A 23,023-nucleotide genomic window follows, 5' to 3' on the forward strand; every position below is an offset into this window, starting at 1 on the left:
GAAAATAACAGAACACCACTAGCTGTCACCTTCAGCCCCCAACTAAAACCTCTCCAGCGCATCATCAGAGATCTACAACCTATCCTGAAAGATGATCCTTTACTCTCACAGATCTTGGGAGACAGACCTGTCCTCGCTTACAGACAACCCCCGAACCTAAAGCAAATACTCACCAGCAACCACACATCACTGAACAAAACCACTAACCCAGGAACCTATCCTTGTAACAAACCCCGATGCCAACTCTGTCCACATATCTATTCCAGTGACATCATCATAGGACCTAATCACATCAGCCATACCATCAGGGGCTCGTTCACCTGCACATCTACCAATGTGATATATGCCATCATGTGCCAGCAATGCCCCTCTGCCATGTACATTGGCCAAACCGGACAGTCTCTACGCAAAAGAATTAATGGACAAAATCTGACATCAGGAATCAAAATACTCAAAAACCAGTGGGAGAACCTGTCTGGTCATTCAGTGACAGACCTGCGGGTGGCTATATTACAACAGAAAAACTTCAAAAACAGACTCCAACGAGAAACTGCTGAGCTAGAATTGATATGCAAACTAGACACAGTCAACTCCGGTTTGAATAAGGACCTGGAATGGCTGAGCCATTACAAACATTGATTCTATCTCCCCTTGTAAGTATTCTCACACTTGTTATCTAACTGTCTGTACTGAGCTAGCTTGATTATCACTTCAAAAGTTTGTTTTCTCTTAATTAATTGGCCTCTCAGAGGTGGTAAGACAACTCCCACCTGTTTATGCTCTCTGTATGTGTGTATATATATCTCCTCAATATATGTTCCATTCTATATGCATCCGAAGAAGTGGGCTGTAGTCCACGAAAGCTTATGCTCTAATAAATTTGTTAGTCTCTAAGGTGCCACAAGTCCTCCTGTTCTTCTTTTTGCGGATACAGACTAACACGGCTGCTACTCTGAAACTTTACACCTGTTGTTACATAGGTCTTTCCCATTATATTCCATCTGGCTACTTAGAGCCAGATTCTGATATTTTCAGTCACATTAGGCCAGACTGTGAATTCCTTACTCCCTCGTTATCTCCACACTGATATATACCTGCCTCTGGAGATTTCCATTACTTGCATCTGAAGAAGTGAGGTTCTTACCCACGAAAGCTTATGCTCCCAGTACTTCTGTTAGTCTCAAAGGTGCCACAGGACCCTCTGTTGCTTTTTACTCCCATGTGTGAGCTGTCCCTCATATGAGTCCCAGTGACTTCAGTGGGAGTGCTTGTGTAAGTCATCACTTACCAGCTGGAGTGAGGGTTCCACAAGCCAGCACACTGTATAGCATCATAGAATGTCAGGGTTGGAAGGGACCTCAGGAGGTCATCTAGTCCAATCACCTGCTCAAAGCAGGACCAATCCCCAGACAGATTTTTGCTCCAGATCCCTAAATGGGCCCCTCAAGGACTGAACTCACAACCCTGGTTTTAGCAGGCCAATGCTCAAACCACTGAGCTATCCCTCAGTACTTTGCTTCACTACAAGTCTGACTGAAGACAGCAGGGTGTCTCACACTACAGGACTAACCAACATGAGTAAGGACAGTAGAATCTGACTCTTGGCGATTGGTCCCAAGAATGTTTGGGCCAGATTCTGTCTCCTTTACTTACTCTGGGTATATATTTGTACAGCCCCTAGCACAATGAATTGGGCCCCAATCAGAGACTCTGGAAACTACTGTAATAAAAATAATAATTTATTGCTGGGAAGTGATTCATCACAAGTTAGAAGTATAATTCAGTTAAGTAAGCTAGGTAATTGCTGCCCTAGCCATCCACCCCAAAAACTGCATTTCAAAATGTGAAACAGTTTTCTCTGCAGGCATTATATAGGGTTTGTAAAGTCAATTTGTATCTTTAAACCTAATTTGGCATCAGGCTAATGCATAAAGTTCACTCTTAGTGCCTGAAGTGCAAACACAGAGGAATAAGGCAAGTCATTCAAAAAAGGATCTGTATATTAGGCCAATGCTATGCTTTCACCATATGCTTTCAGACTAATGGGAATTAATTGATTCACCCTACACGTGCGCACAAGAACACTGGCTGTTACTAACACAAGCCCTAATGGGTTTTCTCACTGTTCAATTCTAGAGAGGAAAAATGAGAAGTAGGGAGAAGGCAAAATCTAATATTTATTGGACTGGATACATTTAAACAAAGTTTTGGCTCAGAGACATTAGAGGTTGCATTGTAACTTTACAATACTGCCCTGAGCACATCCCTCGGCCCACGCCGCTTCCCGCAGCTCCCATTGGCCTGGAATGGCAAACTGCGGCCAGTGGGAGCTGCAATCAGCTGAACCTGCGGGTGCTGCAGGTAAACAAACCGTCCCAGCCCGCCAGCGGATTTCCCTGATGGGCCGTGTGCCAAAGGTTGCCGATTCCTGATCTAGCCCTTCATAGCTAACATTTTAATTACATTGTATTATGTTTATTCATGTATAGGGTAATTATTCTGAACCAAAACCTTGCACTTGAAACCATCGCTGTGTTTTGGAATCTAAACAGGTACATCTAACTATTGAAAGTTGACCCATATCTTTTTCATTGGCCTAAACCAAAATGCCACATCTGAACACCCCTAAACTTTAGAGTGTTTAAAATCAGGATCCAAATCTAAAATTTGCAGCTCCAGCCCATTTCTAGTTTGAAACTGTGAAGCCTGTGTGCCAAAGGCACATACCTAATTGCCAGGTTATGTAGAGTATTCCTTCTTCTGTATTTTTCTCAGTAAATGTACAATAAATTATATATTTGGTAAATTACACAATGAGATTATTATAAGTTTAATTGGAATTTTACGTCTCATTTTCTGCATGCAGTTGTAACTAGTGCTGATTGCAGGAACCTATAATGGCTTTTCTATTGGGCCAAATTTTCTAACGGTGAAATTTTGGAGAAGAGAAACTCAGGGTTTTGGCTAAAGGAATATTTATACCATATTTAGCTTTTCTCTTTCTTTAATGTGAAAATGAATAGTATCACGGGGAAAATATATGGGCTATTTACAATCCATTGGAAAATACATAATTTATTAAATGTACTTCTTAGGGTGAGAACCTTTAAATTGAGTTTTGTAAATTTGGGGTTATGCTTGACGTAGGCTACTGAATCTGCTGAATTATTCAAAGCAAAAAGCTGCAAGTGGGAATAACAATAAAACTGATGTGGGACTTGAAATGTGCTTTAATTTTGTTTAAAAATAAAGGGTTTAAAAATTAAATATAGCTAAGTTACACTCAGAAAAACTTTATTTCTTGTTCATTAAAACAGCAGTTTCTGATGGGTAGTTATTTAATTCTGTTAGACTGATACTAGTAATTTTTTAACAGGCAATGTATGCTCACCTGGAGTGATATTAAACCAGAATAATAGAGGGGATTGTATTATCTGCTGAGCTAACAGAAATGAAATATAATAGTAAGCTGCTTCCCATACCCATTTTTTAATTTCCAAATAACCAATGGACTACTTCTTCTATATTTTTTTTAAAGGAGGGGATTGAGGGCAGCCCAGATTCTGAAAATCCTTTCAAAGATTTGGAGAAATCAGTTTAAAATGAAAACTCATTTTCACTCTTATCTGTCCATGGCTGCTACTGCTCCATAAAATAAATGTGTTACGTTAATAAAGTGCTCTGGGATTCTTCAGGGTGGTGAGAGGCACTATGCAAATAAGTAACTGTTATTACTGTAGCTGGGCACAGCCAAAAGAAAATCTCTAATATTCAATTAAAGCTAAATCCAGTTTGCTATTATCAGAGGATCAGATTACCTAGTGTCTGAAAAGAAACCTCTTACATATACAAAGAAGAGATTTTTCTTGGCAGCAAATTTCTTCTTCACCTGCTATGATGAGAAAGCTGTTCAGGAACTGAAATAAAACCCAAGTATTTTCTTAGGCCCTATTTTCTTATCAGATAATATGGGCAACTCCCATTGATTGAAATGGCCTTTACTCACATCCTGTAGTAGGGGAACAGGACCTCTGCATGGTAGGTTGAAGGGACAGGAAAGATCAAAAGCCAGATTTACGAACATATTGAAGGATTTCACACTGAGTCAATCCCTTCCAAGCGCAGTTCTCCCTTTCACTTTTTTTATTCTGTTTAGTTTAGTTGGAAACAATATAGTGATGATGTGAAAGAAAATGTCTTTAAAAAATAACCCCAGCTGTCCCCTACAGCTCTCCTAACCATCTACACATGCCCCAGCCCCCACTACAGGAGGAGGAACAGGGCCTCCTGGAGTGTCCTGTTTGGATCTCTTCCCTCCTGAACTGCATTTGCTCATCAAATGAACTCACAAAAACAACAAAAGAAACCAAGAAAGCAAAACAACCACTCGACAAAACATATCATAGCATGAATGAAAAGAACAGCATTAGCCATTAGCTCCTTACCCCGTTGAGCATTGCTACTCAAAGGTGCTGGTGCTCACTGTAGAAAGCCATGGATCTCCATGCCAAGAGTAATTTGGGCATCAGGTGGGGTAGGAGCTGATGACCCTCCAACATGCCAATATGAGTTTGATGGCATGTGCATCCTTGCAAAGGGCAGTGTCAATCAAAGGATCTATTGGAATAAATCAGATTCTGAACAGACATTATATCCCATATGCATTATGTCCCTGCTCCTGGGACTTGAGTCAGGAATCTGGGGAGAAGACACAACCATCTCTATCCATCCAAGCATTTATAAGGAGTGCTGTGTGTGGATGTGGGGCAGTAGTGCACCTGAAATGGGCTGATCAGTGTGGACACACTCCGCTACTACGTCTCGCACTGGCTCAACCACACAGGTGAAAGTAGCAATGATGCAGTTCTCTAGGGCAAACAAAACTCATCAGACCTAATTCATCTCTAGCGTAACTACTCCAGTAACTTCAATGGGATGTCACCATGGATGAATTAGGCCCTTCATATTCCCCGAAAAGCTTCATTGCTTACTGATACTTTCAATCTTTGATTATTACCTTTACATCATGTTGCATCTGCTGACAGACAACTTGATATTGCTGGCACAGTGTCTTCATTAAAAAGACAGAGCTCAGTGTTACTGCAAGGCAGACATCTAATCACAGGAAAGCCACTTCCTCAAAACTCAGGAACTAATTGGGTCACATTATGAGACTGATTTTGCAGTCTGCTTCATATGCTCTCTCTGAATCCCTGATTCTGACATTTTATTTAATATTTCATAAAGTCTTTCAACAACTGACTGACATACAGCATGGGATCATAAATCTTTTAATAAGATATCAGTGTGTCTAGGCTTCATCATGTATTGGGTAAAAAGAGGAATGGGCTTTGTTCTTACTTTGATTTCCCCCCCTTTCTCCATACAACAAAGGGAGCAGTTGTCACACTTAAAAACTGTCCTTTTGGAGAAAAAAGGCTTGAAGAAAATGCCTGGGTTTGCCCAATTAGAGGAGTTTTACTCTTCTCCTAGCTGGTTAAAATGAAGACATCTTGTCCTGGACTAATTTTGAAAATATTTGAAAAAATATCAGTATGTGGCTACTTTCTGAGGCAAAAGCTGCACCTTTTAATACAAAATAAAATAATTATAAATTTTTCATGTTCAAAGTATTTTACAAACATTGACTAATGAGCTAATACTTTTGCACCATTACAAAAGAGTACCCTTTATATGGTAGTAGAAGACAATAGTTATGACAACAGAGTATGTTGAGGTTATTCAGCCACAAAGAAGCAGTTTCTATGAGTACTGTACAAATAGTGGGAAGCTGCATCGGCCAGTGTTGGAGAAATATCTTAAAACAAACTAGTGATCCTGATTCTTTCTTTGTTTCTTTCTATGGAAGCTACCTCTCAAAATCCAGCAGGTCCAAGGGAATGGAGAGCTGTGTGGGACACACAAGTGGATGGCAGCTCAACTCCACCTGTAAGAAAATCCAGCTTACCCACAGAGTTTTCTGCTGTCCAAGGAAGACAGATGACCTTTGTTGGGGATTCAATACTCTGAAGAATTGAAAGAACATTCTGCAAGGGCCAGGTGGACAACAGGAAAGTGTGCTCCTTCCCAGAGTCAAGACACAAAATATCACTCCAAGATTGGATAGGCTTCTGCATAGGTGCCGACTCCATGGAGCACCCATGGAAAAAATTAGTGGGTGCTTAGCACCCACTAGCAGCCAACTCTTCCCCCTCCCTCCCAGCACCTTCTGCCCACCGCAATCAGTTGTTCCACAGTGTGCAGGAGGTTCTGGGAGGGGAGGGAGAGGAGCGGAGATGGGGTGTGCTCGGGGGAGGGAAGAGGGGGTGGGGCGGGGCGGGAAGAGGGGGTGGGGTGGAGTGAGGGGCTTGCGGCTGAGCAGGGGTTGAGCGCCCCTGGGGAAAAGAGAAAGCCGGTGCCTGTGGGCTTCTGACAGGCAAGGATCCATTGGTAATGGTTCATATCAGTACTAATGACACTGCGTGTGGGATATCTCACAAATAGCAATTGACTTCAGGGAACTCGGAAGTGTGCTGAAGAAGAAGAATGTACAAGCAATCTTCTCTGAGATCCTTTCTGTCTCATGAGCAAAGGAAGGCAGAAGATTCTGGAAGTGAATCACTGGCTAGGTAAGTGGTGTATGGTGGAGGGTTTTGGTTTTGTGGAACATTGGTCCTACTTCTCTGGGGCAGAGGGCTGCATAGTTTGGCTGGTCTCCACCTCACTGGAAAGTGGTCCCAGTCTCCTTGGGGACAGGCTGGCTAAAGTAGTTAGGAGAGAGTTAAACTAATAGCAAAAGGAGAGGGTAAAAAGAGGTAGGCTATGAGCACTCAGCACAAAATCGAGATGTTGAGAACAAAATTAATCAAGGAGTCAAAGGATACAAAGAAGAAATTCTTGAATTTCCCTATATATCAATGCTAGGAGCCTGGGTAACAAACAAGAGGAATTGGAATTTCTCATTTATGAGCATAAATTTGATCTAGTTGGAATTACTGAAACCTGGTGGGATGATTGGAATCGATGGCTATAACCTATTTAGGAAAGATTAAATGGGCAAAAGGGTGGGGGAAGTGGTACTTTATGTCAAAGATGACATTACCTGTTTCTGAGTTACTGATAACTTGAAAGAAAATTATCTTGAATGCTTATGGGTAAATGTCCTAACAGGTAAAGCATAAAATGGGGTATTGGTTGATGTCTGCTACAGACCACCGGATCACACTAGAGAACAGGATGACCACTTGTGCACCTATCTACAATTAGTAGGGGGGAAAGGGCTGTTTAGTCATGGGGGACTGACAGTACTAAAACATCCTTAGAATTTCTCATTATAGATGCCAATTTCCTAACTCAAAAAGTGTTGCAGCCAACACAAGGGAATTCTATATTAGACCTTGTTCTAACATATAAAGAGGAACTGATCACAGAACTAAAAGTTAATTGTAGCTTAGGTAGAAGTAAGTGATCATGACTTGATCACATTTATAATGTGCAAACAGAATAAAGTCCAGACCAGTAATATATGTATTTGGTGCTTTAACAGGGCCAGTTTCACAGAGATGAAAACAATTATGAGCCAAATCAGCTGGGAGGAAGAATTTAATCAAACAAATCTGAATGATAATTGAGAATCATTTAAGAATACTTTACTAGATGACCAAAAAGCCACAATCCCACAAATGAGGATTAAGGCCATACTGTTAAAAAAAAATAACCTGCTTTAAAAGGGAAGTGAATGAAGCTATTTTATATTTATATATATATATAAAAAGGGAAGTGAATGAAGCTATTTTATATTTATTTATATATATATATATATATATATATATATAATATATATAAAATAGCTTCATTCACTTCCCTTTTAAAGCAGGTTATTTTTTTTTTAACAGTATGGCCTTAATCCTCATTTGTGGGATTGTGGCTTTTTGGTCATCTAGTAAAGTATTCTTAAATACTTATAAATATATATATAGATATAGATATAGATATACACACACACACACACTTATAAATACTAAATATATATATATATTTGGGACACACATGTGGATGGCAGCTCATCCCCACATGTAAGTGAACATGACTTGATCACATTTATAATGTTGTGTATGTATGTATGTGTATATGTGCATATAACAAATGGGAGAAAAGGGAAGTTGATAGTAATGAATATAAATCAGAATTTATTTAGGAATTGTAGAAAATTGATAAGGGAAGCCAAAGAGAAATCTATGGCCAACAGAATTAAAGACAATAAGAAGGAGTTTTAAAAATATATTAGGAACAAAAAGAATCCTGAAAATGGTATTGGTGTGTTATTAGGTGGTAATGGTGAAATTATCAATAACAATGCAGAAAAGGCAGAATTGTTCAATAAATATTTCTATCCTGTATTTGGAGAAAAACAGATGATATAGTTTCATTGTATGGTGACACTCTTTCCATTCTACAAGTATCTCTGGAGGATGTTAAACAGCAGCTATTAGAGTTAGACATTTTCAAATCAACAGGTCCAGATAACTTGCATCAGAGACAACATGAGGGAGAGGGGTCATGTGGGGTCATGTGCCTCCCCAGATTTGCAACTTGGCTTGCCCCGAGCATGCTCACATGGACTGTAGCATGCTCAGTAACACTGCTGAAAATGGCTGCCCTCACTTTGCCCACACCCCCCCATTATCAGCAGGCACGGGTCGTCTCTGATTTGCATCCACAAGTTTTAAAAGAGCTGCCTGAGAAGCTCACTGGAATGTTAATGCTGATTTTCAATAAGTCTTAAAACACTGAGGAAGTTCCAGAAGACTGGAAGAAAGCTAATATGTCAATTTTTTAAAAAGGTAAACATTATGACCTGGATAATTATAGGTCTGTCGGCCTGACATTAATCCGGAGCAAGATAATGGAGTGGTTGTTACAGAACTAGATTAATAAAGAATTAAAGGAGGGTAATGCAATTAATGCAAATCAACATAGCTTTATGGAAAATAGATCCTATCAAACTAACATGATACCTTTATTGATGAGATTACAAGTTTGGCTGCTAAAGGCAATAGAGTTGATATAATATATTTAGAGTTTTGTAAGACATTTGACTTGGTACTGCACAACATTTTGATTAGAAAACTAGAAAGATACAAGATTAACATGGCACACATTAAATGGATTAAAATCTGGCTAACTGATAGGTCTCAAAATGTAACTGTAAACAGGGAATCATCATAGAGCAGGTATATTTCTAGTGGTGTCAGACAGGGATTGGTTCTTAGGCCAAAATTATTTAACATTTTTATGAATGACCTGAAGAAAACATAAAATCAACACTGAAAGTTTGCAGATGACACAGAAGTTGAGGAAGTGATAAATAATGAAGAGGACAGGTCACTGATTCAGTGAGATCTGGATTAATTGGTAAACTGGTCACAACCAAACAATATGTGTTTTTATCTGGCTAAATGTAAAAGTATACATTTAGGAACAAAGAGTTAGACCATACTTTCAGGATGGGGGATTCTATCCTGGGAAGCAGTAACTCTGAAAAAGATTTGGGGGTCATGGTCAGTGTTCCCTCTAATTTTCCCCACCCTTGTGTGGAATGAATCATGTGGTAGGGGTGGGACTGAGAGATTCTTGTGGGAGGGGTTCAGGGCTGGGGCAGAGTGTTGGGTGCAGGGAGTGAGGGCTCCGGCTGGGGTGTGGGCTCAGGGGTGGGGCTAGGGATGAGGGATTTGGGGTGCAGGAGGGTGCTCTGGGGCTACTGTGAGGAGAGAGGACTCTCCCCAGTGTGCTCTCCCCGCAGCAGCACCTGGGCTGCGGGGAGAGGCGCCTGTCACTGTCACGGAAGCTCTAGGGCTGAGTCTGCAGGATAGGCACCCCCCCATCATTAACAGGACCGGGCCAGGGGAGGGCCGCCCAGGCTAAGCCTGGGCCTGATCCAGCCGCAGCTAGGTCCGTGCCACTCCAGCCACGCCTCCCCTGCTGCACCTGGGGCGGCGCCTGGGCCTGATCCTGCCGTGGCTGGGTCCGGGCTGCTCCAGCCGTGGCAGGTCTGCGCCACAGGGTGAGTTGGGGTGGGGGAGGGGTGCCCCTCCCTCCACCACGGCAGGTCCCCAGTCGGGTTCCCTAAGCACCTGTGTGGCGCTAAATAGGCTGCTGTGCAGCTGCGTGGCCGTGCAGCTTACAGGGAACTTAGGTCATGGTGGATAATCAACTACACATGAGATGCCAGTGTGAAGCTGTGGCCAAAAGAGCTAGGGAGTATATTAAGGTATGAGAGAAAACAAAGATGCCTTTTAAGCAGTTTGGGAGTTTCCCATCTATGCTTACTATAGGAACACCATTCCTGATGAGCATTTCTTTAGCTGCATATTATGTCAGTGCTGCTCACTGATTACATTTCTGGTATTCAGAGTACTTGCATTTGCATCACCCAGCTCTTCATAACTCAGCCAGAGCCTTTTGTTTGTTCACAGCACTTGACACTGAATGCAAAGCCGTATGGACAGCTTCCTTTGCAGTGCCTTGCCTTTCCAATTGTAACAGTCCCTCTGAGCATCCACTGCACACAACACAGCAATAAAAGTACAAAGGACCAAGAGGAAGTCAGCAGCCAGCAGGGTGAGGCGGATTCCTGCTTCATAGGAAGTGCTCACTCCATGACCTGTCATTTCTGCTGTCTGGGCTAGTGTCTCCTCACTTCCTAGAGTAAAACAAAACAGCAACAAAAGAGAGTGCTAGTTTTCCTTTGTTTTGCATTTATATTCTACAAAAGCATTCTAAATCTGTCAGCCCTTCTGGGATGAATGCACAGAGAGGATTCACCGAGTAGGCTTGGTAGGGGGAAGGAGGGCAAAAGGGGTAGTGTGGATATCCAAAATGGATTTGGACACAAATCAGAATATCAATTCCAACCCTGTCAACCCTGAATTTCTGGAGTAGGGAATTATGCCCTGATCGCTGGATCTAAACCTGCCACTATGAGTTTGGACCCAGGTTGGGTCTTCAACCAAATTCTACTTCTAGAATCAGAATCTAGGATTCCCTTTCCAGGTCTCGTTCAGCTACTGTTCAAAAAGGTGGAACATTCTTGTAAAAATTGGTAATCTTACTTGATATCTGCTATTTCGCCTTCTAAAACTGCATGTGAACCTCTCATTAGAATTTGGCACCATTGAATTCAAACCAAACCTTAGCTTTAACTTAATGATGATCTGAGTACAAACCCCTTGCTCCATCTCTCATCATACCTTTCAATAAATCCACTTAAATTTGATCCATTCAATTTATCAATTATCCGGTCTAGAAAAAAGTCAGAAAGGGAGATATCAAACAGTACAGTCATAATCCTTCTCCCCACACCTACAAAGAGCTAAATTGGTAGCTAAACTGAGTGATGTTTCATTCCACAGTAGATTACTTTCTAGGTGTTTTAATGAAAACACATTTAGAGAGATTTTCTGAATATGAATATTTTAAACTCTTTTGAGTAATGTCAGTTTGGATCTCAACCAAGAATGAGCTTTCATTTAATCTTCAATACATATTCAGATATTGCAACAGTGTGAGGAAATCATTTTCTTGCACAGAACTTTCAGTGACATGCAAGCTTTACCTTATTGTGTAATGACATCTATGCTCCATATACTGTGATGACCTGGATTTAAGAGGACATCGGAATTGCTTGAGACATTTTTCTACACTTTATCAAGTTATAAAGTCAAAGTCAGATTCTCAGGGCCTGAATTCAGCCTTAGTTGATACATTACTTAACTAAATCCTTAACTATTATTAATAATAATTAGAGCTGGTCAGAACTTTATTTTTCTGTGAAAAAAAAATGATGAAATGAACATGTTTGATACTGTCAATTTTTTCTTTAGTTTTGGGGGGATTTTTTATTGGAAACCCAAATACTAAATTTGGGAGGAGGAATTCTTTTTTTCAACAATGCCCCCAAAATTTAATTTAAAAAGGACATTTCTTGCGTAAATTTCCATTTCAACAAAAAAAAAGACTTTGGTAGAAAAATTTCTACCAGCTCTATTAATTATTATAGTAGCAACCCTGGCACCTACTGTATTTCCTTACAGGGCTGAAAACTGTGGCTTTGATCCCTGTGTTTGGGTCTTAATTAGCATCTGGTGCCTGCACCTGTAAAGATCCAGGAAAAAAACAAGGGGCCAGATTATCAGACTGGGTTATTGGGCAAAAGGGCCCTAATCCAGCCACAAATGCCCAGCAGAAAATACTGGGGAACTCCCTACAGGTGCATATTCATTGCAACCAAGCCCTATGCTTCTGTCTTAATATACCCACAACCTACCCTGAAGTAGGGTGTGTGTCATAGAATATCAGGGCTGGAAGGGACCTCAGGAGGTCATCTAGTCCAACCTCCTGCTCAAAGCAGGACCAGTCCCCAGACAAATTTTTGCCCCAGATCCCTAAAATGGCCCTCTCAAGGATTGAACTCACAACCCTGGGTTTAGCATAAATATATATATTAGCTGTAGCAGACCTCCATTCAAACCAAGATGGTGCCATCACATAGCCTGAAATGAAGTGACAATCAGAAAAACCAGATTAGCTCATTATTACTGAATGTTTACATTTGGGTAGTACCCAGAGTTCCTGAGCAGGATTGGGCTCCTGCTGTGCCAGAGACTTTGTCTAAAAAGACAAATGCATCAAGAGATTAAAGAAAGGGAGAGATTCAGTTCATATAGTTCTAGATCCATTATAACTTTTTTTAAAAAAAGAAAGTTTTGCAATTGCTTAAGTTTCTACAAGTCCATAAAATTACATTTCCCCAACTGCCCGCCACCTTGGCATCATACACTGGTTGATTTCTTGAAAATGTCATGGAAGGAATGGGTTTTGCGGAGGGATTTGAAGGCAAAGAGGTTAAGCAGCCTTATGGCATGATGGGTTGTATGACAGAAACCCCCTTGGGAACTGCCAACTGATGTGCCAAGACTACTTCTGCCCCTGCTTTCCTGCCCTAGCAGCTTCAGACTCCAGCACCCTGCCTGGTTTGAGCCAGACCCGCTAGCCTGCTGCAAACCCAGACTCAGGTCTGGACCACATCCCCTAACAGCTGTAGGCTTAAACTGAAAGCAGCTTATAGAAGCGTTCCTGTCTTTAACACTCGGATGCCCAACACCCAGTGGGATCTAAACCCCAAATAAATCCATTTTACCCTGTATAAAGCGTATACAGGGTAAACTCATAAATTGTTCGCCCTCTATAACACTGATAGAGAGAGATGCACAGCTGTTTGCCCCCTCAGGTATTAATACATACTCTGGGTTAATTAATAAGTAAAAAGTGATTTTATTAAATACAGAAAGTAGGATTTAAGTGGTTCCAAGTAGTAATGGAGAGAACAAAGTGAATTACCAAGTAAAATAAAATAGAACACGCAAGTCTATGTCTAAGAAAACTGAATACAGATATAACCTCACCAGTTCCAGTAAGCTTCCTTTTACAGACTAGTCTCCTGCTAGTCTGGGTCCAGCAATCACTCACATCCTGTGTAGTTACTGTCCTTTGTTCCAGTTTCTTTCAGGTATCTTGGGGGTGGAGAGGCTCTCTCTTTAGCCAGCTGAAGAAAAAATGGAGTGGTCTCCCAGGGGGTTAAATAGACTTTCGCTTGTGGGTGGAAACCCCCTTCTCTCTCCTATGCAAAATCCAGCTCTAAGATGGAGTTTTGGAGTCACATGGGCAAGCCACATGTCCATGCATAACTCAGTTTTTACCAGCCAAGCCACATTCCTGTGAAAGCTCAGATGTGGATTGGCATCTTCAAGTTCATTGTTGGCTTAAGTGGTTTTTGATTGGACACTTAATTTGCAATTTTGTCAAGCAGCTGACCAAATGCTCTACTAGGCTAGTTAAAATCAAGCCAGTACACAGCCAATATTCATAACTTCAAATACAAAAATGATACATGCATACAAATAGGATGAATACATTCAATAGATCATAACCTTTACATAGATATGTTACATGTGTGACAGACCCAGACCAGTGGGGTACAGGAGTCTGGTAGAGGGCAAATATACTGGTCACTGGATGAGTAGTTTTCTGTTCCCTGAGTGACCAGAGAAGGGGCTGCACTAGAGTAATCAGGAACCTGCTAGAACCAGTTAAGGCAGGCAGGCTAATTAGGACACCTGGAGCCAATTAAGAAGAAGCTGCTAGAGTCAATTAAGGCAGGCTAATCAGGGCACCTGTGTTTTAAAAAGGAGCTCTCTTCAGTTTGTGGTGTGAGGAGCTGGGAGCAAGAGGTGCAAGGAGCTGAGAATGAGAGGGTGTGCTACTGCTGGAGGACTGAGGAGCACAAGTGTTATCAGACATCAGGAGGAAGGTCCTGTGGTGAGAATAAGGAAGGTGTTTGGAGGAGGCTATGGGGAAGTAGCCCAGGGAGTTGTAGCTTTCATGCAGCTGTTACAGGAGGCACTGTAGACAGCTGAGGTCTACAGGGCCCTGGGCTGGAACCTGGAGTAGAGGGTGGGCCTGGGTTCCCCCCAAACCTTGCAATTGACCTGGACTGTGGGTTCTTCCAGAGGGGAAGGTCTCTGGGCTGTTCCCCAACCCACATGGTGAATCTCTGAGGCAAGAAAATCCACCAATAAGCGCAGGACCCACCAAGATAGAGGAGGAACTTTGTCACACATGGCATATGTTCCCTAAAACATATTCCAGTTATGTCACATATACATTCATAAGCATATTCCATGAAGCCTTATGGGGGGAACCCTCATATATGGATCAGTCCAGGGAGGGAGTTATGTGCATTAGAATGTGGTAGATGCACAAAGACATTTGTAGGAGTGGACAAACGGATGATCAAAGTAGCCATCTCTGGTAAAAATGGAGGGAGCATGCAGGAAGCAAAATGATAATAGAGAAGAGTAGGTAAGTAGGGAGTGGTATACTGAGAATAGCCTTTGAGGTAAAGATGAAGGGAGTTAGGCACTTAAATGCTTTTGAGGATCTGGGCCAAGAAGCTTGAATTTGACATGGTGGGAGAAGGGGGAGCCATCACTGGTTTCTTTTGTTAAAAATAATTATTGTTATTCTGCAACACAGATTTGCAAGACAGGCTGACACCACTAGCCAATCCAGTCCGGTATTTTGCCTGTGGAAGTACCAAATAGTACCCAATGCTCCAAAGGAAGTTGAAACAAAACATGTTGTAGCTAACTAATTGTACAGTGCTGTATATGAAGTGAAAAATGTTTTAAGGCCTCTCATCAGAGACAACTTTATGCCATGAAGTATGAGGCTGGATTATCCTGATCACCTTGCAAAGCTATAAATGTTACTGATAAAATCTGGCATTAGGGTCTTACATATGTTAACCTTGGGGCTGGGACACAGGGTTTTTCCATAGCTGCTAACAGTGGTAAATAATGTAAAAATACCATAGGTGGCCTTGACCCTGCTTTGAAGCCATTTAGAAAGCCACAGTCTTTAGGATACTCTTGGAACAAGGTGTGGCATTCCCTTCCATGCAACCAAATATTCCAGGCTGTTTCAGGTGCAGTGCAAATCAGGACAATGGTCTCAAAAATACAGACCCTGAGGTGCCCCTGTAATGCTACTGTACAGGAGGACACAGCAGCAATAGTGATGACAATTGGGAGTAGAATTGGGCAGGAGGTGGGAATTTTTAGTCAGGGGGAGATTTTCAAAAGGCGAGATGGGTGCCCAACCCCAGTACAGGGGGCATAACTGGATCACACTAGTTATCCTCAGCTGGTGTATGGCTTCTGGAGGATCTTGTCAAGTGTTGTAGGTAAGAGCAGCCTGAGTGGTTGCTCTAACATATGCTGGGGCTAGTGTGGAGGCAAGCAGAGAAACAAGGAACCAAAAATGGCTCCCTGACAGTCCCCTTTGTTCGTTGCACTGGATGGATTTCAGACACAGCAGAAAATCTTGCCTCAAATGCTAGCTTTGACTTTGAGATATATAGATGGCCCTAAGGGCTTTGCATTGCCACTCCACTCTGTGGTTTGTTACCTAGAATAACACTTGGTAGTATTTACTGGGAGGAAAAATAGTCAGTTTGTTCCTGGGATCTACAGTGCATTGCTTTAAGGCCACACATGTGTTTTGTGCTAAAGTGGTGTAACTGACTTGTAGAAGAGGCCAGCTGACCATTTCTCCCTCTCCTAACTGAAAATGGAAGACTCAGGGCTGGTCTACGTGGGGGGGGGGGGGGATCGATCTAAGATATGCAACTTCAGCTACGCTATTCGTGTAGCTGAAGTCGAAGTATCTTAGTTCGATTTACCTGGCTGTCCTCATGGCAGCAAGTCGACCGCTGCAGCTCCCCCGTCGACTCCGCTTACTCCTCCTGCCAAGGTGGAGTATGGGCATCGATTCGAGGATCAATTTATCGCATCTAGATGAGACGCGATAAATCGATCCCCAATAGATCAATTACTACTACCCGCCGATCCGGCGTGTAGTGTAGACGTGGCCTCAGTCAGCATCACAGCTGCTGAGATATCACCTATCTCACCTGAGAGAGTGCAAGATTTCTGGACCAGACAAAATACACATGAAAATTCAGGCAAAAGTGTGTGTTTCCTTCAATTCATCATACAAGGCACTGAATGTTGAAAGCAGTAAAAAATGGTTTGTGTCATCATTAGGTCTTGGGGGTGGGCAGGGCAAAGGTACATTTTTAACCAAAGACATATTTAGGTAGAATGCTCATTTTAGGGGCACTTTCCAGGATTTTATGCAACACTGTTAAAAATCAGTGCCCGGCCTGTCTCCTTCCATTGTCAGTCCTATGAATCTCACTAGTTTGAAATTGCCTTGAAATCACTTTGAGCTGGCATCCTGGGATGTGAAGATCAGGAGCAGTGACAAAAGTATTCATCTTTCTCAGAATAAGACTATAGGAAGTGAATTTTTCAGCAGCTCTTTAGATTGATAAATGCTGACAGGTTTTGGACCACTCTCTCACTAAAGGCTCGTGCAGTTCTCAGAGACTTCAGATAACTTTCAGTAAAGCTGCTGCTCCCTCGTTGTCAGTATGCCCAAGGCAAGCAAATAATACTGCTCAGTAGTGAGATTATGAAGCCTCAATACCTTGGAATGAGTTCTTCCAGGTGGAACAGATTGGTTTGCCTTTGAGATGAAGTAGGGAGACCAGCTAATAAAAGCTGCTTTTATATATAGTTTCCATTTTGTTCCTCTTCACCATGAGTATCAGCCTTTGCTCTAATTCCAAGAGCTAGACACTGTGGGCCAGATTTTTGAAAGCATTTAGGCACCTTCAAATGTCGATAGGCACCCAGTGGGATTTTTCAAAAGTAACTAGGTAGCTAATATCTAAAGCAATGAATTAGGTGACTAGTTGCTTTTGAAAATCCCACTAGGCACCTATCTGCATCTGAAGGTGCCTAAATACCTTTGAAAATCTGGCCCTGCATTGCTAGTGAAGGATTTCCGATTTCCCCCCCACTCATATGTTTTAGACTCAGTTGATCAAATTTTGCCCTTGACTACATACACTCACCCCCACTGACCCCAGGGACTACATGGATGTAGGGCAGAACTGCTCTCAAATGACAGGTGCAGATTGCCAGGTTACCTCGACACATAGCGGATTTCTCAGGGCATATAGACCCTGCCTTCCTGTCTGCTGCCACAGGGTGTAGCCAGGGGAAAGCAGGTATGGCCAGAACTCTCTTATGCACCACTTTTCCCTGGCTACTGGACTGGCCCCTTGAGGCTAATGGCAGCTGCTATCATGGGGATCCTTCAGCAGCCAACTGTGGTTTGCCCCAAGCACCAGGCTAACACAGAGCAGTTCAAGATTTGGGGTGGGGGGGACATGAATGTGGTTTTGTGCCTTCCCCTCCCATTGAGCCATTCATCAGTTGCAGCCCTGGATCTGGACCACAGATTTCATTTTGGAGTTTCTTGTGCTCTCCTGCCACACTTTCTAATTTATTTCCTTATTTTTCATGTAATATCCAGTTGCCACCGTGTCGGTTGTTAGTGGTACCTTCCTTACTCCGTGGAAGGTAGCTTAACTCACAATTTCAATTTAATTGTGCCCAAGTGTCACAGGTTTTGACCCACTCCTCCACAGAGTTTGCATAAACATTATTAGAGTGGCTTGAACATATCCATGAGTCCCATTCATCCCTGACGTAAGTGCTGAAGCAAAAAATTACAACAGGGTTACATTTGATCATATATGCTCACAATTCTCGCAGAAGCAAATGCGTGTATGTCCCCTCTCGCTCTCGCTCTCTCTCTCTCTCCCTGGTTAGCTGATGGCAACATGCCATAGGGGGTCTGACTAGGCTGGCAACACATTCAGTAATGGGGACATGAGCATTATCAGGCGATAACGTGGCAGTGTTGTCACAATTTAGTCACCATCTTCTTCAGTGGGGTTGCCATGGAGTTATTGCATAGTTTTCACAAAATAGCCGTGTTATTTTAGTCTAACTATGCAATTAACTCATGTAACTAGTTCACAGGGCTCACTTAGTCATTAAGGATGCTGTTTGTTGGGGGTGGCAGCTCGGGCTTACAGCATTCCCATTGATGGCAACTTGCAAGTTCATATTTTACTGGATGATAACAAGATATTTCTTTGGCACAAGAACAAGTATTCAATACTGATACTAACTGAATGCACATATTCTAGGCCTTAGCAGAAAATTACCACTGTCCCCGAATGTGCTTTAGTGGCTTTGTCTCATTCCTCTCACAAGAGTGATAGAATTACAAGAGGATTTTTTTCCATGTAGTTAGCCAACAGTGTTGTACATTTGCCTATAGCACAATGTCTAAACTTGGAAATTGCTATCCTTTGAAGATAGGCTAAATGTTTTCTTTTTGGAAAGCCTGTATTTGTTTCCCTCCTTCCACCCCATGTAAAAATGCTTTTTAATCTTTATCTTTTTATGTAAAAAGTCTCCTTTGTCAGATGACGCTTTCATTTTTATTTCACAATTTAATGTTCACTGGCCTCCTTAAACATAGTGTGCGTTAAAGGTAGGAATAGGATGGCTGGTATTAAAAAATTTAAAATACCTCAATATAAACACCAACCTGCACATTGGAGAATCCAACTGAAAACAATTTTTTACTGAGGTCCTGAAATATCCAGATCTTTCTTTCTTTTCCATTTTGTATCTATGCACTTCCAGGTTCTATCTGGAGCATAAGTGCCAAAATACTGTGAGAAAAGCTGCTGTTCACACAATATCTCCAGCCAGAAGTGGAAGCACAAGTGCTAGAAATCTCACAAGGGAGCCTCTTATGATACTTCCCAGTCTAATTTTGGTAACTGAAGTGGTTTAGATAATTTGAATATGCATCCACATTTGGAGAGGCTGTTAGGAACTGAACTGAAGGCAGAGTCTTTAGAGGTTTGCCTAGTACTACTTGAAAGCTTCTGCCCTCAAATCAAGTTATTTTAAAAACCACAATCCCTGTTCTCCCATTGCACATATGGTCAGAGCTTTGGGCCACAGGCTGCAAATTAGGCCAAACTGTAGGAATTAATATTGCCTTTGAAAATGAAGAGAAAACAGGCTGAACAAGGCTGTCTCAGTTTCAGAAAGCCGCTTTTAACATTATCCAATTACTTTTTTATTCCCAACTATATTTAAAAAACATAAAAGGCTGCATTTTATGAATCAATCTATGATTACTAAGGGCTCTGTTGACTTGGCTTCCATATTTGGCTCCTCTGTAGCCGGAGATCTGTGTCATGCGCCTGGCTGACCTCCCAACACCACCTACTTCCACTGAATTAGATGCCATTGGGATCCCACCCAAAGGAGTCAGTCCTCCCCTGAAACAATGAGTAATTCTTGTGAGACACAACTGGAGCACTGTTGCAGTGGCACAGGAAGGCCTGATAACATCTCTCAAGCCACAGCATTCCTTTGTGTCGGCAGACAGAAGTGGGATGTTCCTTCTTAAGCTTTGCGGAGCAAAAGGAAGTGGGCTTTGAAACACAATGTTCATTGAAATTGGCTTTCATCTGAGGAATCTTATGGTATGATTCCCACTTGGTGATGTGCATTCCATCTGTAGCTATGAGCTCCTGATGCATTTCCTTTGTTTGCTTCAGAGGGAAGGCAGCACCTTTAAGCAGACATACCATATAATTAGGTAAAGAGCATTATTCTTTACTTTGGAAAAGAGTAGTGCTAGGTAATCAAGGTTCCCCAGTGAGCACAATAGTGGAAGTAGATTGTATTTTTATTAGCTCCCCCTTGCCTCCCCATCACACTTGTTATAAAACTGTCTAAAAGCATACAAATCTATCACCAATGATCCTATGAGAATCAGTGCTTAGCTGGTATGAGGTTTTCACTTCAAGAAAAGGTCATTTACACCCATGATGTAGTAAGATTTAAATGGTACACTCTTTTGAGGGCAACGCTTGAAATGTGGGAAACTACAGCTGCTAGGAGACTACTGTGATTTACATACAGTATGTTCTGTACATTACAAATTTGGTTATTAAAGGAATGCAGTATTAAAAAAACAGTGTCATTAAGAAAAAGTCACTTTAGCCATGAAAAAAATCAGTGCTTTTCTTGTCACTGTTAAGTTACGAGCTGCAAGTTAAAGTTCTATTTCAGCTTTCTGGGGTTTTTTGTTGGCTTTGTTCTTCTTGTTTTTGGCAAAGTTTTATAATTAAATGCACTTGTAGGTGTTTAGCAAAGATTAAAGTAAAGGTTATTTTTCATGTACATAAGAGTAATTTATGTGTTATTGTCTGCATGCAACACCTGGAGCTACATAATTGAACCTGACAGTATAAGGGCAAATAGTAACAGTTTCTAAGAAGCAATTGTTCTCTCTGAATTCTGGGGAATCCATTACCTTCTCTGTTACAGGGCACCATATAAGGAGTGAAACAAATGTACTTCTTCTTTTGGCATCCTTTGCCCCGAAATGTATCATGAAGCTTCAAACTACAGCAGGATGACATTGGTGAAGGGACTCTGCTGCAATGAACTACTTATTAGATCTAGGCCAGAGCCCAAACCATAGATCTGAACACCCTTACATTTTAAAGGGGCTTGCAATCCAGATCTGGAGACATATTTTTTTACATTTGGGACTATCACCACTAGCTATCATACTGACAGTTTATCCACAGGTGGCGGCTTCCAAATTTCCCTGGGGGTTCTCAGCCCCAGGTCCCACCCCCACTCCACCCCTTCTCCCAATCTCATGACCCCCACCCTGTCTCCTACCGCCCAGTTCTGACCCCTCCCCTGAGCATGCCCCATCGCCCATTCCTCCCCATCCCTCCCAGCGCCTCCTGCATGCGGGAGGCGCTGCGGGGGGGAGGGAGGGGAACTTGGCTGTCAGTGGGTGCTAAGCACCCACTAATATTTTTCCAGGAGCGCTCCAGCCCTGTAGCACCCATGGAGCTGGTGCCTCTGACTTTATCAGTCAGTAGGGAAAGGGGATTGTATGTGGGAGGGGAAGTGGAAGGCCTCTGCATACCCCCAGGGGTACATGGTTGAGAACCACTGCTCTAGTGGATAAGCATTATTTGGCTTGGAGCAATATCTTGTGTTGCTCTTGAGCATCTTCCTTTCAAACACCAGATGTCAGAGGACTTTGTGTGCAAGTAGGGGGAGAACGGAATGCATGACAGTAGTCCCAAACAAGAGCCACTAGGAAATCAGAACTGAGAGTGAAGAGAAACAGAAAATCAGAGATCAGAAGAATACATGACAGAATTGATGGGAAAAGGGAGAAATTAAATGTTTTTTAAAAGATTTGTAACTTTAAAGTGTTGCTTTCTTCACTTCAATAGCTATGATTGTGTGAAACGAAGGACAATACCAAATGAGCTGGATAGATCAGAAGGCACAAATAAAGAACTGGCCTGTTAAGTTATCAACAGTCATTTACTATAGAATGTAACACAATTCAGTCCAGTTTGGGGGTTACTTGCTGTGTGCTTAGCTTGTGTGTGTTTGTTTGTTTGGACTGTGTGCTGTGGCTGGCAGTTGGAAGCTGTGAGCTTCTAAACAAGGTTTGAAATCTAGATGCCTCTGTTCATTGGCTGAGGCTTAGTCAGGGGGCGGGGCTATCAGGAAGGCCAGGGCTTTATGAAGCACAGCGCAAGCTTCCACGGGGCTGCTAACAGGGAGTTTCGAAAGGGAGTTGGGAAGGGGAGTGAGCGAGGTACACTTGCCATTCTTTAAAACCTTTAAACTATAATCAAAACTTCTTGATTTAAACAAAAAGCCTATCATTAACCTCGGTAGCTGTAGGAGAGAATGCAGGCAGAAGCCCAGCAGCAGAATGGGGGCTATCCTGTTTATTGTGCTCAGTGTAGCATGTATGATTATCTGCCCTGTGGGCGGGTGGTATATGTGTGCATTCGGTGCAAGGAGCTCCTGGCCCTCAGAGACCGTGTATGGGCTTTGGAGGCCAGGGTGGCGGAACTGGAGGAGCTAAGTGAGGCAGAGAGGTATGTTGATGAGGCTTTCTGGGACACTAGATTTGTCCCACCTCTGGTTAGCCAGCCCCTGCACTGTTAAGGAGGATGAAAGGCTCAGGAAAAGAGAGCAGTCAATGGGAGCAGAGGGAAACCTTCCCTTAGTAGAGACCCTCCTTCTAGAGGATGTTGGGGTATCCTCTCACACTGAGGTTCTCTGTCTGGGGGAGGGAACTCCAGTCATTAGGAAAAGGCAGGTGTTAGTAACGGGAGATTCGATCATTAGAAACATAGGTAGCTGGGTTTGTGATGACTGGGAGAACTGTATGGTGACTTGCCTGCCTGGTATGAAAGTTGCGGATCTCTTGAGGCATCTAGATAAACTTATGTGTAGTGCTGGGGAGAAGCCGGTGGTTGTGGTACATGTAGGTACCAATGACCTAGGGAAGGGTAGGAGAGACGTCCTGGAGGCCAAATTTAGGCTGCTAGGAAAAAGACTGAAATCCAGGACCTCTATGGTGGCATTCTCAGAAATGCTTCAGTTCCATGTGCGGGGCCAGG

The 23,023-nt window shown here is 42.4% G+C and overlaps 2 long non-coding RNA genes across 2 annotated transcripts in view; one reads left to right on the forward strand and one right to left on the reverse strand.

Annotated features, from left to right (window-relative positions):
• LOC135982359 (uncharacterized) overlaps positions 1-23,023 on the forward strand; it is a 134,937-nt gene that overhangs the window by 95,897 nt on the left and 16,017 nt on the right. The gene's annotated exons all lie outside the window — the stretch shown is intronic.
• On the reverse strand, positions 8,046-14,235 carry LOC135982357 (uncharacterized). Its single transcript, XR_010599669.1, has 3 exons — positions 13,464-14,235; positions 11,250-11,301; positions 8,046-10,702 (listed from the first exon to the last, which is right to left on the reverse strand). It is a non-coding gene; the product is annotated as an uncharacterized LOC135982357 (long non-coding RNA).

This window comes from Chrysemys picta, chromosome 3 (assembly GCF_011386835.1).
Source record: "Chrysemys picta bellii isolate R12L10 chromosome 3, ASM1138683v2, whole genome shotgun sequence".
Taxonomy (NCBI): domain Eukaryota; kingdom Metazoa; phylum Chordata; order Testudines; family Emydidae; genus Chrysemys; species Chrysemys picta.